At 41.2% G+C, this 16,522-nt stretch overlaps 1 protein-coding gene across 10 annotated transcripts in view; it reads left to right on the forward strand.

The window, feature by feature from the left end:
• The window catches only part of LOC110489412 (receptor-type tyrosine-protein phosphatase U), a 288,775-nt gene that overhangs the window by 33,734 nt on the left and 238,519 nt on the right, over positions 1–16,522 (forward strand). The window lies entirely within an intron of this gene.

Genomic DNA, 16,522 nt, shown 5'->3' on the forward strand with positions numbered 1-16,522 from the left:
CGAATTACAGATCTATAACTCATATATCTATGTGAATTTGGCCCAGCGGCCGCCGAAAAAGTTATATATTGCAGCTTTAAGTCGTTTTCTTTTTCAATCATGTGTTACTGGCCAATCCTTAATAAAGCTCATTATTAGTCATAACAGAGACATATTAGTATTTAATAAGGGGCAAGTTACACAACAAACATACTACATAGTAAGCTGTCTCAATGTGGGACTAATAAGGACACAGTGCCTTAAAAATGTGCTCCCTTTTCTAAAGTGTAACCATGTTTTTACTTGCAAAACTATTGTCCAGAAATGACCTCATTGGACAGAATGGGTCACACCACCCATGAGCAAAAGCATGTCATGTTTGTGTGAAACAAAGGATTTGTGTAGTATCATGAAATAAGACATTGATTCACATTACAGTGCATTCGGAAAGGATTCAGACCCCTTCACTTTATCCACATTTTGTTACATTACAGCCTTCTTTTAAAATGGATTTAAAAAAAAATCCCTCATCAATCTACACACAATACCCTATAATGTCAATGTCAAATATTTACATAAGTATTCTGAATATTTACTCAGTACTTTGTTGAAGCACCTTTGGCAGCGATTACAGCCTGGAGTCTTCTCGGGTTTGACTCTACAAGCTTGGCACACCTTTATTTGGGGAGTTTCTCCCATTCTTCTCTGCAGATCAAGCTGTCAGGTTTGATGGGGAGCATCGCTGTTCATGCATTTTCTTCCTCATCAATCTACATACAATACCCCGTAATGACAAACAAAAACAGGTTTTTAGAAATGTTTGCAAATGTATTGAGAATAAAAAACATATCCTAGTTACATAAGTATTCAGACCCTTTGCTATGAGACTTGAAATTGAGCTCAGGTGCATCCTGTTTCTATAGATCATCCTTAAGATGTTTCTACAACTTAATTGAAGTCCGCCTGTGGTAAATTAAATTGATTGGACATGATTTGGAAAGGCACACACATTTGTCAGAGCAAAAACCAAGCAGTGAGGTTGAAAGAGATGTCCATAGACCTCCAAGACAGGGTTGTGTCAAGGCACAGATCTGGGATAGAGTACAAAAATGTATGCAGCATTGACGGTCCCCAAGAACACAGTGGCCTCCATCATTCTTAAATGGAAGAAGTTTGGAACCACCAAGACACTTTTTAGAGCTGGCCACCCTGCCAAACTGAGCAATCGGGGGAGAAGGGCCTTGGTCAGGTAGGTGACCAAGAACCTGATGGTCACTCTGACAAAACTCCAGAGTTCGTCTGTGGAGATGGGAGAACCTTCCAGAAGGACGATCATCTCTGCAGCACTCCACCAATCAGTCAATATGGTAGAGTGGCCAGACGGAAGCCACTCCTCAGTAAAAGGCACATGACAACCAGCTTGGAGTTTGCCCAAAGGCACCTAAAGGTCTCTCAGACCATGAGAAACACGATTCTCTGGTCTGATGAAACCAATATTGAACTCTTTGGCCTGAATGCCTAGCATCATGTCTGGCGGAAACCAGGCCCCGCTCTCATCACCTGGCCAATACCATCCCTACGGTGAAGTATGGAGGTAGCATCATGCTGTTTTTCAGCGGCAGGGACTGGGAGTCTAGTAAGGATCGAGGGAAAGATGAAGGGAGCAAAGTACAAAGAGATCCTTAATGAAAACCTGCTCCAGAGCACTCAGGATCTCAGACTGGGATAAAGGTTCTCCGTCCAACAGCACAATGACCCTAAGCACACAGCCAAGACAACACAGGATTGGCGTCAGGACAAATCTCTGAATGTCCTTGAGTGGCCCAGCCAGAGCCCGGACATGAACCCGATCTAACATCTCTGGAGAGACCTGAAAATATCTGTACAGCGATGCTCCCCATCCAACCTGACAGAGCGTGATCTGCAGAGAAGAATGGGAGAAACTCCCCAAATACAGGTGTGCCAAGCTTGTAGTGTCATACCCAAGAAGACTCAAGTCTGTAATCGCTGCCAAAGGGGCTTCAACAAAGTACTGAGTAAATATTCTGAATACTTATGTAATTGTGATATTTCAGTTTGTTCTTTTTTTGTTTTTTTTTCTCAAAAAAAATTATTTGACATTGTGGGGTGTTGTGTGTAGATTGATGAGGGGAAAAAATGATTTAATCAATTTTAGAATAAGGCTGTAACATAACAATATATGGGAAAAGTTAAGGGGTCTGAATATTTTCCAAATGCACTGTATATCATATACGCGGGAAAATGAGCAACTGAACGTCCATAGTGTATATCTTTCAATCACAACCCTTACAGAAAAAAATAGGCTTCGCAAACAGTTGTGGCAAACCTTTGGGCAATTTGTCTCAAATTTGCGGCAAGCTCACATTTTCACATGCAAATTCGTTTTGTGGCCAAATGTTGCAGTACATATACATATTCTGGAAAACGTGTGGCGAACATTCTACTGTTTGCCGCAAACGTGCTGCAATCTCAGTATGGATATGCAAATTAGATCAGGTTTTGGTTATTGTGTGTTAACATTGAAATGTTGCATCAACATAAACAAAATCACAACTTTAAATGAACGTCTCTGAGGAAAGAAACAAAACATACTAATGTAGTAAATATACTAAACAACATGTTCAATGTCTTAACAGATAAAAAATAAATCCTATACAACTTGAAATCATCAGCATGGTAATGAAGAACAGAGCAAAGACGGGATATTTCCCAAATAAATGGTTTTTTTCATCTTTTTATGTAGCTACAACATTTACTTGAGAGAAATGTGAACACTATGGCATGTTGACCTTAGGATGTTTAAAGGGACAACTATACAATTATTTACATGAGCCAAGTGTTAACTGAGCAATAGATTTCAACCAATGGGAGTTTAAAAGATAATTAACAAAATGTAAATAATTAAAACAAAAACTAAATCAAACCCAGTTCATAAGTATTGCCTTTGTGAGTGAACTTTGGAAATTACGGCCCTGTGGAAGTACAACAACGCTTGTTGAGTGCATGAACTGAAACAATCAGAAAACACAAACGAAATTAGGATACTGAAAACATTTTATTTTGGCAACTTAAAAAAGGTAGTAATAGACTTATGCCTAATATGGCAATTCATAATGTTTTTTCAAAATGAATTATTGCTACACTCTAAAACATTCTGCATTAAAAATAACCCAATTTGGGTCATTTTGACAACCCAACGCTGGGTCAATATTGGACAAACACAGTATTGGGTTAATTCAACCCAGTAGGGTTGGGTTGTCCTTCTAAAGTAGTGCCTTGCGTTGAGCACTTGACCCAGCTGCTAGGTAAATTAGACCATATTATTGCTGGGTTAAAACATTGTGACAAACCCAGAACATTGGGTTGGGGGATTGACCCAGCAGCTGGGTAATTTATGTAATCATTGGTTTATTTTCAGTGTAATTCAATTTTAATTTTGCTTTTATATGTTTGCCTTCTCTACCATCCCACCCTCTCATTTTCCTACACACAATCAAGATACAATATTGTGTGTCAAATAATTAATTTGTATTGCCTGCATTTCAGAATATCAGAGCATTTTTTAAATAGCAAATTTAAACAAAGCCCTATTGTTTAAGTATGTGTCATTTCATAAAACAAGATTTCATAATAAGATTGATGATTAAAATGTATTTATATTATTTCATCAACCAAACAGTCCAAACATCAGACTAAAGCCTCAGCTGAACTTGATGTTCACACTCAGATTGCCATCTGAGAAAAACAAAGCATACGTGCGTGTAAAGCCCAAATCGGGCGGAGAAACGGCGTCAAAATGTGCACAAGAGTAGAGCGTGTCAATTCGCATGCACTGTGTAGCGTATGCCAACTTAATGGTCATGAGAATCCATAATAAACAGTTGTGTTTGTTATGTTCGCTATGTAGCCCTTTTGAATTATTGTTGTGTGTTCCATTTATTTGGAGAGTTATGCATTACAGAATTTGGAACGCTGTTCCTTTCATTCAAGGTTTACAAATGCTATCATCTAATTTCCCCATCAATCTCCCTATGCCTATCCACCATTTAAACGCGCAGGCAAGTCATTGAAGGATTTTCTGGTCTCTTCGAAGCTGTGTCGGAATGTCTTCCTGACAATCTTGTAGACTGGTGTTGGGAGGTCCACTGGCAGAAGTCTTAAAGCGATGTCACCTTGTGTATCTTAAGAGAATGTTTAGTGAATAACTACAAATGAATGTGCATCTAAGGCACCATCAGCAGGGTCATTTCAAACTATACCTACACTTTGAAGCGAAAGAACTTGGGCCTGCTACTCTCGGCTGGCAAAGTTATTTTTTTTTGTCCTTGGAGACAGCGATCCAGTTCTCAGTGAGTTTCCCCAGGCAGTCCAGGTTTAAATTGGAGAAGTCCTGAGCAATCTGTAGTAAAGTGGACAAACAATTACTTTTGAATCATTAGTCTGGCTAACACCTAACTCTCGAAGTCCTCCTGACCTCAGTCTGGAATGGCTCTTTAATATTGTCGGCACAGTGCATTGATAATGAAGGGGGCTGTGCTTTTACTAGTTGGCTCTCTGTCTTTCACACTCAAACACCCACACGCACAGCCACATTGAGCCCCTGGGCGCCGCCCCCTTCTATTACAATGGTTGGATTTTCTAATCCAAACAATGAGGTCTCAACCCCGAGGAGAAAGAAATCATTTGAGAGAACCAATCAAACCCCGTTGCACAATTTATGAGCGAATATTGCATTAACAAACAGCCTCATTTCCAGACCAGTGTGTTCACAGCTCTCCCTGCGGTGTGAGTCACGTGGGTTCCGTCAGCCAGGCTAGTTAATCACAGCAAACAGAATCAAATTCAAGTCTTAATGTTTTTGTAAAAAAAAATACCCACCATGCCTGGAGTATCCAGCAGATGCGGATACTCTCGTACTATCTCGACTGTCTTGTCCCCATTCTGTCTGGTCCACTGAGCCCTCTGGATTGCGGTGTCCTTCATGTACTCCGCAACATGGATTGCCGGCCAGATGTTGTTCTTTAGCCACTTGGTCATCTGGGCTGCCCTCTCACATTTGACACTGTTGTGAGCCCAAAGTATTCAATGAATTATACATTCCTTATACCAATCAGTTTTCAAAATTCACAACAAATCTTTCAACGTGTACCTGGCAACACCCGGCTACTGCTCAAACTTGGTGTGTCGCTTGGGGTTTCCACAGTCCCATGTATTCACGTGTGTCCCGGGGACCTCCCCTTGTGTATGAAAAGGGTGGCGTTTACTCACTGCGTGTAAGTATTTTATGTTCCCCTTTAACTTCAGGCTATAGTCGAGTCGTCTAAAAGCAAAAGTGTTTCCTGGTCTATCTCCTCCACTACAATCAGAACGGTGTGGGGGACTGCCTAAATCCACATCTTCGGCGCCCGTGGAGTAGTTGTTGTTAACTGCCTCGCTCAAGGACAGAAGATTTTTCCATAGTGGCTTCATGGTTCTAAGAGGCTCTGATGAAGTTAGGTCTTTCAAGTTTCCGTTAAGGTACTATTGGTTATCAATGACAATGTGGAAGACGTACATGTAGTTTCTGATTTACACTGGGTCAATAAAAAACTGTTTTGTTTTTCCCCACTGCTCTGTTCACTCACTCTCAAAAAGGAATTTCTCAGTTTTACTTACCCTCAAACTTTGGAACATGAGGCTAGGTTCCATTGAACGTATCCTTTACAAAGCTGTCCATTGACCTTGACAGAATTATATATTTTTTCAAAGATAGCTAGCTATACTAACTTAGCTACATCAAATTGAAGGTGAGCTCTAACTACAGATAGAACAATGCTTTGCTCAAAGGTTACTATTGACTAATCCCATTCTGTACAAATTTACGCAACCGTGACATTCAAACGAGGCTGCAATGAAAACTAATGGGACTGTAGCGACTGTGTTGGCATCAAGATCTGGGGTGTGACCTACATTTCTATTCAAGTGATGATTGACATGGTAATGGCCCGATAGTATTGGAGAAAATTTGACAAAACAGACACCTCCGATGCTGTATTTTAAATTGTGATGTGTCATGACATAACGTACAGCATGCATAATGCAACTCATTTTGTGTCATACAGCCTCTCTCCACCAGGTGTGGCGCCTCTCTCACAGATTCAAAATAAGAAAGGGACAGGGTAATGGGGATACCTAGTCAATTGTACAACTGAATGCGTTCATTTTTTTGTGTCATCTCTGCAAACTAACATGACTCTCAAAAGCCGCGACAGCCGCTGCCTTCTTCTGAAGATAACTTTAGACCTGCCTGAAAAAAACGATTCAAATTTGACACAAACCTTCAAATAGGTATGTAATGACACATTATATAAACTCTTTGTAGTGTTTTATTTTCATTTGAGAGGTGATAAATTGGAGGTGGGGTGAAAAAAGCTTTATCTCTCCCTTTCCATATCACGCAGTAGGTTTCGCTAACTTTTTGTTTTGTGTAACTTGCATCTCAAAGCCCTGCATGTAAGAAGCCTTGACCTGGTGCACACATATTTCTCTGTCCTCAGTTTGATTGAAGGCCTATATCTGTATTTTTGCCTTGTAACTGATTGCTTCTAGATCAAGATGAGCTAGCTACTAGTTTAAAGCGATGAACAACCTCATTGTTACAAAGAATGGATGTATAGGCTACATTTATGAGAATACAACATGCATTTGCTTACCTTATCAATCTTGAAGACTATGCACTCATTTGTCACTCAAAAAAAGTGCAAGGGTGCTGATTAGAGGTCGACTGATTATGATTTTTCAACTCCGATACCAATTATTGGAGGACCAAAAAAAGCCGATATCGATTAATTTGACAATTTTTATTTATTTATTTGTAATAATGACAATTACAACAATACTGAATGAACACTTATTTTAACTTAATATAATACATCAATAAAATCAACTTAGCCTCAAATAAATAATGAAACATGTTCAATTTGGTTTAAATAATGCAAAAACAAAGTGTTGGAGAAGAAAGTGAAAGTGCAATATGTGCCATGTAAGAAAGCTAACGTTTAAGTTCCTTGCTCAGAACACGAGAACATATGAAAGCTGGTGGTTCCTTTTAACAAGAGTCTTCAATATTCCCAGGTAAGAAGTTTTAGGTTGTATTTATTATAGGAATTATAGTATAGGACTATTTATCTCTATACCATTTGTATTTCATTAACCTTTGACTATTGGATGTTCTTATAGGCACTTTCGTATTGCCAGTGTAACAGTATAGCTTCCGCCCCTCTCCTCGCTACTACCTGGGCTCGAACCAGGAACACAATGACAACAGCCACCCTCGAATCAGCGTTACCCATGCAGAGCAAGGGGAACAACCACTCCAAGTCTCAGAGCGAGTGACGTTTTCAAGGGCTATTAGCCCTTGAAGTCATAAACAGCTGCTGGCAAACGCACAAAAGTGCTGTTTGAATGAATGCTTACGAGCCTGCTGCTGCCTGCCATCACTCAGGTCATTAATATGGTCAAATCCGGGAAACTATCATCTCGAAAACAAGACGTTTATTCTTTCAGTGAAATACGGAACCATTTCGTATTTTATCTAACGGGTGGCATCCATAAGTCTAAATATTCCTGTTACATTGCACAACCTTCAATGTTATGTCATAATTACGTAAAATTCTGGAAAATTCGGTGGCCCAAATTGTTGCATATACACTGACTCTGCGTGCAATGAACGCAAGAGAAGTGACACAATTTCACCTGGTTAATATTGCCTGCTAACCTGGATTTCTTTTAGCTAAATATGCAGGTTTAAAAATATATACTTCTGCGTATTGATTTTAAGAAAGGCATTGATGTTTATGGTCAGGTACACATTGTAACAACGATATGCACCGCATTGATTATATGCAACACAGGACACGCTAGATAAACTAGTAATATCATCAACCATGTGTAGGTAACTAGTGATTATGATTGATTGATTGTTTTTTATGAGATAAGTTTAATGCTAGCTAGCAACTTACCTTGGCTTACTGAATTCACATAACAGGCAGTCTCCTCGTGAAGTGCAATGTAATCAGGTGGTTAGAGCGTTGGACTAGTTAACTGTAAGGTTGCAAGATTGAATCCCCCGAGCTGATAAGGTAAAAATCTGTCGTTCTGCCCCTGAACGAGGCAGTTAACCCACCGTTCCTAGGCCGTCATTGAAAATAAGAATGTGTTCTTAACTGACTTGCCTAGTTAAATAAAGATTAAATGAAGGTGTAAAAAAAAAAAAAAACGGTGTCCAAAAGTCCCGATTTCCGATTGTTATGAAAACGTGAAATCGGCCCTAATTAATCGGCCATTACGATTAATCGGTCGACCTCTAGTGCTGATGCATCCTCCTCCCAATACAACCTCTTCCAACACCACTGGTAGGGGAAGGGTATCCATCTGCAAAAGTTAAGTTTTGCTTTGATGTCAAATGAACTCTTATTGTTGCAACCTTAGCTGTTGTGCTAGCTAACATGCTACTGAACCGTGAGACTAGCATTTTGACATGTATATTGGTATGAAAAGACATCAACATATTCACCTAAAAATATGTGTTTAGGCAAATCATTAGTTAGCTAGCTAGCATATTATTTGTTTAAAAATATGATAGCTATCGTAAGCTAGCTAAGCACTAGCCAGTCAGTGGTGCTGACAAATTGAAACTGGTATTAACAAAATGTATTTGACTCTATCCCATAAAACATGACATCGTTAACTAGGAATCATTTAGCTAATAAATGTAAAAGTTTATTAGGACGTTTAATAAGTTCGACACTGTGGTAGGTAGCAAACTAACTAAACTCAGCAAAAAAATAAACTGTTTCAGGACCCTGTCTTTTTCAGGACCCTGTCTTTCAAAGATAATTCATAAAAATTCAAATAACTTCACAGATCTTCATTGTAAAGGGTTTAAACACTGTTTCCCATGCTTGTTCAATGAACCATAAACAATCAATGAACATGCACCTGTGGAACGGTCGGAAAGACACTAACAACTTAGAGACGGTACGCAATTAAGGTCACAGTTATGAAAACATGACACTAAAGAGGCCTTTCTACTGACTCTGAAAAACACCAAAATAAAGATGCCCAGGGTCCCTGCTCATCTGTGTGAAAGTGCCTTAGGCATGCTGCATTGAGGCATGAGGACTGCAGATGTGGCCAGGGCAATAAATTGCAATGTCCGTACTGTGAGACGCCTAAGACAGCACTACAGGGAGACAGGACGGACAGCTGATCGTCCTCGCAGTGGCAGACCACGTGTAACAACGCCTGCACAGGACCGGTACATCCGAACTTCACACCTGCGGGACAGGTACAGTATGGCAACAACAGAGAGGCTGGACTGAGGGCTTGTAAGCCTGTTGTAGTAAGACAAGTGGTCACAAAACCCTCCGTCGCTGGAACAGACAGGACTGGCAAGAAGTGCTCTTCACTGACGAGTCACGGTTTTGTCTCACCAAGGGTGATGGTCGGATTCACGTTTATCGTCAAAGGAATGAGCGTTACACCGAGGCCTGTACTCGGAGCGGGATCGATTTAGAGGTGGAGGGTCCGTCATGGTCTAGGGTGGTGTGTAACAGCATCATCGGACTGAGCTTGCAGGCAATCTCAACGCTGTGTGTTACAGGGAAGACATCCTCCTCCCTCATGTGGTACCCTTCCTGCAGGCTCATCCTGACATGACCCTCCAGCATGACAATGCCACCAGCCATATTGCTCGTTCTGTGCGTGATTTTCTCCAAGACAGGAATGTCAGTGTTCTGCCATGGCCAGCAAAGAGCCCGGATCTCAATCCCATTGAGCACGTCTGGGACTTGTTGGATGGGAGAGTGAGGGTTAGGGCCATCCCCCCCAGAAATGTCTGGGAACTTGCAGGTGCCTTGGTGGAAGAGTGGGGTAACATCTTACAGCAAGAACTGGCAAATATGGTGCAGTCTATGAGGAGGAGATGCACTGCAGTACTTAATGCAGCTGGTGGCCACACCAGATACTGACTGTTACTTTTGATTTTGACCCCTCCTTTGTTCAGGGACACATTATTCCATTTCTGTTAGTCACATGTCTGTTGAACTTGTTAAATCTTGTTGAATCTCAGTTGTTGTCAGTTGTTGAATCTTGTTATGGTCATACAAATATTTACACATGTTAAGTTTGCTGAAAATAAACGCAGTTGACAGTGAGAGGACGTTAATTTAGCTGAGTTTAGATAGCTTGGTTTCCATTTTCCAACAGATTTTCCTAATCCGCCTGATTGGTCATCAACAGTTACTGGTCTCTGATCTTATGTTCACCAGAAGTAGCTTCTGGTAAACTGTTTGCCACTAGTGGCAATAAATATTGTTGCCACAGGTTTTCTACAGATTCAAATAGAATCTTGAGAGAATTGTCTGCAGGAATAAAAATTCTGGCAAACTGTTTGCCACTAATTGCAATAAATATTATTGTTGCCAACTGTTCAAATCAAATCAAATTGTATTTGTCACATACACGTGGTTAGCAGATGTTAATGCGAGAGTAGCGAAATGCTTGTGCTTCTAGGTCCGACAATGCAGTAATAACCAACGAGTAATCTAACCTAACAATTCCAAAACTACTACCTTATACACACAAGTGTAAAGGGATAAAGGATATGTACATAAAGATATATGAATGAGTGATGGTACACAACGGCATAGGCAAGATGCAGTAGATGGTATCGAGTACAGTATATACATATGAGATGAGTAATGTAGGATATGTAAACAAAGTGGCATAGTTTAAAGTGGCTAGTGATACATGTATTACATAAAGATGCAGTAGATGATATAGAGTACAGTATATACATATACATATGAGATGAGTAATGTAGGGTATGTAAACATTATATTAAGTAGCATTGTTTAAAGTGGCTAGTGATATATTTTTACATCAATTTCCATCAATTTCCATTATTAAAGTGGCTGGAGTTGAGTCAGTGTGTTGGCAGCAGCCACTCAATGTTAGTGGTATATAACACATATGGTATATAACACATATGCAAACTCTCCATCACTGAAACATAGGCTAATCAAATACAAAGGATTGTTTTAGCATCACTGTCCAAATACATATACTGGCAGCAAGTGCTAATACATACTGTAACGGACATTCTTATGTTTAAGGTTTTAGGCTGGGTTTTTGTATAAGCACTTTGTGACATCTGCTAATGTAAAAAAGGAAATGGCCTTTATAAATACATTAGATTTTAATTGATGTTTCCAGGAAATTAGAGAGTAATGTACTCAAAGTGTTGTGTTGATATGGTGTCGGCTATTCTCATCCCCTGTACAAACACATATAACACATACGTACAAACTCTCCCACACTGAACCATATGCTAAACAAATACATAGGCTAATCAAATACATATACTTGCATCAAGTCCTAATACATAGTGGACATTCTTATTTAAAGATACACTATGGAAGTGTATTATTTCATGAAACTACACAAATCCTGTGTTTCAGGAACATTCTATGATTTTGTTCATGACTGTGGGGAGAGGTGATGTTCCCCTTTCTGTCCAGTCGGATCATTTCTGGACAATATTTCTGCAAGTAAGAAAAAGGTAACACTTTTTAATATAGGGAACACATCTTATAGGGAACACATCTTTATTAGTTCTACTTTGAGACAGTTTTCTAACAGCGATTCTTGTGTAACTTGCTCTTTATTAAATACTAATGTCTTCATTATGACTAACAATGAGGTTATTAAGGATCGGACAGTAACACATTACTTATAATGTTTGAATAATAAAACATAAATGCCTTATTAGGTACTTGTATACACACGTATAAACTACAAATTGGCCTATGTGCACCTTAAAATGTCTTACCAATATTTTTACCGGCAACTATCTGGTAAGAGTGGCGTGTTTTTTTTGGATGGTCTATATCGTACATGTTTAACCAGCTGCATTATTTCATCTGCAGATAGATATATAGACACTATACACTATAGCTCAGTCTTTCCCCTGGTTTATTTTTCAGGCGCGGAGCAAAGACACCCTCATCCCCGTGGCATCAAAATTGTGAAGGGTAACCAATAGAAGCCAAAGTCTTTGAAGCAGGAGATTATCACTTACTGGAAGAGCTCGGCTTTGTTTGTTTGGAACGTTCGTTGTTTAAAAGTATTTTGGAAAGTTATTGGTGTATTTTATTTATTTCGTTTTATGTAACCTTTATTTAACTAGGCAAGTCAGTTCATAACAAATTCTTACTTACAATGACTGCCTACCAAGGCAAAAGGCCTCCTGCGGTGACGTGGGCCTGGGATTAAAAAAATAAATACAATATAAATATAGGACAAAACACACATCACAACAAGAGAGACACAACACTACAAAAAGAGAGACCTAAGGTGGCAACATAACAGCAAAACATGACAACACAACATGGTAGCAGCACAAAATATGGTACAAACATTATTTGGCAAAGTCAAAAGCACAAAGGTCAAGAAGGTAGAGACAACAATATATCATACAAAGCAGCCATAACTGTCAGTACGAGTGTCCATGACTGAGTGTTTGAATGAAGAGATTGAGATAAAACTGTCCAGTTTGAGTGTTTGTTGCAGCTCGTTCCAGTCGCTAGTCGCAGCGAACTGAAAAGAGAAGCGACCCAGGGATGTGTGTGTGTTGAGGACCTTTATCAGAATGTGACTGGCAGAACGGGTGTTGTATGTGGAGAATGAGGGCTGCAGTAGATATCTCAGATAGGGGGGAATGAGGCCTAAGAGGGTTTTAGAAATAAGCATCAACCAGTGGGTCTTGCGATGGGTATACATAGATGACCAGTTTACAGAAGAGTATAGAGTGCAGTGATGTGTCCTATAAGGAGCATTGGTGGAAAATCTGATGGCCAAATGGCAAAGAACATTTAGCTGCTCGAGAGCACCCTTACCTGCCGATCTATAAATGATGTCTCCGTAATATAGCATGGGTAGGATGGTCATCTGATTCAGGGTTAGTTTGGCAGCTGCGGTGAAAGAGGAGCAATTACGATAGAGGAAACTAAGTCTAGATTTAACTTTATCCTGCAGCTTTGATATGTGCTGAGAGAAGGACAGTGTACCTTCTTGCCATACTCCCAAGTACTTGTATGAGGTGACTACCTCAAGCTCTAAACCCTCAGAGGTAGTAATAACACCTGTGGGAAGAGGGGCATTCTTCTTACCAAACCACATTACCTTTTGTTTTGGAGGTGTTCAGAACAAAGTTAAGAGTAGAGAAAGCTGTTGGACACTAAGAAAGCATTGTTGGAGAGCATTTAACACAACCTCCTGGGAAGGGGCCACCAGAGTATAAGACTGTATCATCTGTATATAAATGGGTGAGAGAGCTTCCTACTGCCTGAGCAATGTTCTTGATGTAAATTGAGAAGAGCGTGGGGCCTAGGATTGAGCCTTGGGGTACTCCCTTGGTGACAGGCAGTGGCTGAGACAGCATATTTTCTGAATTTATACACTGCACACTTTGAGAGAGGTAGTTAGTCAACCAGACCAAAGACATCTCAGTGACCCCAATACTCCTTAGCCGGCCCACAAGAATGGAATGGTCTACCTTAGAATCAAGGGTAATGGTGACATCATTGAGGACCTTTAAGGTTGCAGTGACACATCCATAACCTGAGCGGAAACCAACAAAGCCAGTCAGTTGATTATTGACAAGTTTTTCAAACACTTTTGAAAAACAAGGCAAAATAGAAACAGGCCTATAACAGTTAGGATAAGCTTGATATCCCCCTTTAAATAAAGGATGACCTGTGGCTGCCTTCCAAGCAATGGGAACCTCCCCAGAAAGGAGAGACAAGTTAAAAAGGTTGGACATAGGCTTTACGATGATTTGGCAGCAACCTTAAAGAAGAAAGGGTCTAAACCATCTGACCCAGATGTTTTTTTTGGGGTCAAGTTTAAGGAGCTCCTTTAGCACCTCAGACTCAGTGACTGCCAGCAGGGAGAAACTTTGTAGCAGGGCAGGGGAAAAAGAGGAAGAAACATCGGGGATAGTCCCATTAGAAGGGGTGGGAGATGAGGACATGTTGGACGGCAAGGGGGCGTGGCTGAGTCAAATATGAATCCTGACTTAAAGAAATGGTGATTAAAGAGTTATCCATGTGCTTCTTGTCAGTAACAACCACATCATCAACAATAGCATTGAATAGTCCCCGTGATATGCAACTGTTCAGGGAAGTCAGGAACCAATACACGCAGTCAGTCAGGAAAGCAAAGGCCAGCTTCTTCAGGCAGAAATTTGCATCCTGTAGCTCTAACTCCAAAAAGTTCTGGGACACTGTGAAGTCCATGGAGAACAAGAGCACCTCCTCCCAGCTGCCCACTGCACTGAGGCTAGGTAACACGGTCACCACAGATAAATCCATGATTATCGAAAACTTCAACAAGCATTTCTCAACGGCTGGCCATGCCTTCCTCCTGGGTACTCCAACCTCGGCCAACAGCTCCGCCCCCCGCAGCTACTCGCCCAAGCCCCTCCAGGTTCTCCTTTACCCAAATCCAGATAGCAGATGTTCTGAAAGAGCTGCAAAACCTGGACCCGTACAAATCAGCTGGGCTTGACAATCTGGACCCTCTATTTCTGAAACTATCCGCCGCCATTGTCGCAACCCCTATTACCAGCCTGTTCAACCTCTCTTTCATATCATCTGAGATCCCCAAGGATTGGAAAGCTACCGCAGTCATCCCCCTCTTCAAAGGGGGAGACACCCTGGACCCAAACTGTTACAGACCTATATCCATCCTGCCCTGCCTATCTAAGGTCTTCGAAAGCCAAGTCAACAAACAGGTCACTGACCATCTCGAATCCCACCGTACCTTCTCCGCTGTGCAATCTGGTTTCCGAGCCGGTCACGGGTGCACCTCAGCCACGCTCAAGGTACTAAAAGATATCATAACCGCCATCGATAAAAGACAGTACTGTGCAGCCGTCTTCATCGACCTTGCCAAGGCTTTCGACTCTGTCAATCACCATATTCTTATCGGCAGACTCAGTAGCCTCGGTTTTTCTGATGACTGCCTTGCCTGGTTCACCAACTACTTTGCAGAGTTCAGTGTGTCAAATCGGAGGGCATGCTGTCCGGTCCTCTGGCAGTCTCTATGGGGTGCCACAGGGTTCAATTCTCGGGCCGACTCTTTTCTCTGTATATATCAATGATGTTGCTCTTGCTGCGGGCGATTTCCTGGTCCACCTCTACGCAGACGACACCATTCTGTATACTTCCGGCCCGTCCTTGGACACTGTGCTATCTAACCTCCAATGCCATACAACACTCCTTCCGTGGCCTCCAACTGCTCTTAAACGCTAGTAAAACCAAATGCATGCTTTTCAACCGTTCGCTGCCTGCACCCGCACGCCCGACTAGCATCACCACCCTGGATGGTTCCGACCTAGAATATGTGGACATCTATAAGTACCTAGGTGTCTGGCTAGACTGTAAACTCTCCTTCCAGACTCATATCAAACATCTCCAATCTAAAATCAAATCTATAGTCGGATTTCTATTCCGCAACAAAGCCTCCTTCACTCACGCTGCCAAACTTACCCTAGTAAAACTGACTATCCTACCAATCCTCGACTTCGGCGATGTCATCTACAAAATAGCTTCCAACACTCTACTCAGCAAACTGGATGCAGTTTATCACAGTGCCATCCGTTTTGTTACTAAAGCACCTTATACCACCCACCACTGCGACCTGTATGCTCTAGTCGGCTGGCCCTCGCTACATATTCGTCGCCAGACCCACTGGCTCCAGGTCATCTACAAGTCCATGCTAGGTAAAGCTCCGCCTTATCTCAGTTCACTGGTCATGATGGCAACACCCACCTGTAGCACGCGCTCCAGCAGGTGTATCTCACTGATCATCCCTAAAGCCAACACCTTTGGCCGCCTTTCGTTCCAGTTCTCTGCTGCCTGTGACTGGAACGAATTGCAAAAATCGCTGAAGTTGGAGACTTATCTCCCTCACCAACTTCAAACATCTGCTATCTGAGCAGCTAACCGATCGCTGCAGCTGTACATAGTCTATCGGTAAATAGCCCACCCAATTTTACCTAACTCATCCCCATACTGTTTTTATTTATTTACTTTTCTGCTCTTTTGCACACCAATATCTCTACCTGTACATGACCATCTGATCATTTATCACTCCAGTGTTAATCTGCAAAATTGTAACTTCGCCTACCTCCTCATGCCTTTTGCACACAATGTATATAGACTCTCTTTTTTTCTACTGTGTTATTGACTTGTTAATTGTTTACTCCATGTGTAACTCTGTGTTGTCTGTTCACACTGCTATGCTTTATCTTGGCCAGGTCGCAGTTGCAAATGAGAACTTGTTCTCAACTAGCCTACCTGGTTAAATAAAGGTGAAATAAATAAAAAATATATAAAAAAAACATGGTCAGCTGTGAGGAGGAGGGTTTGTTCTCCAGGTCTTCAACTGTTTTCCAGAACGTCTTGGGGTTAGACCC

The sequence above is a fragment of the Oncorhynchus mykiss genome, chromosome 32, assembly GCF_013265735.2.
Source record: "Oncorhynchus mykiss isolate Arlee chromosome 32, USDA_OmykA_1.1, whole genome shotgun sequence".
In the NCBI taxonomy this organism is placed as follows: Eukaryota; Metazoa; Chordata; class Actinopteri; order Salmoniformes; family Salmonidae; genus Oncorhynchus; species Oncorhynchus mykiss.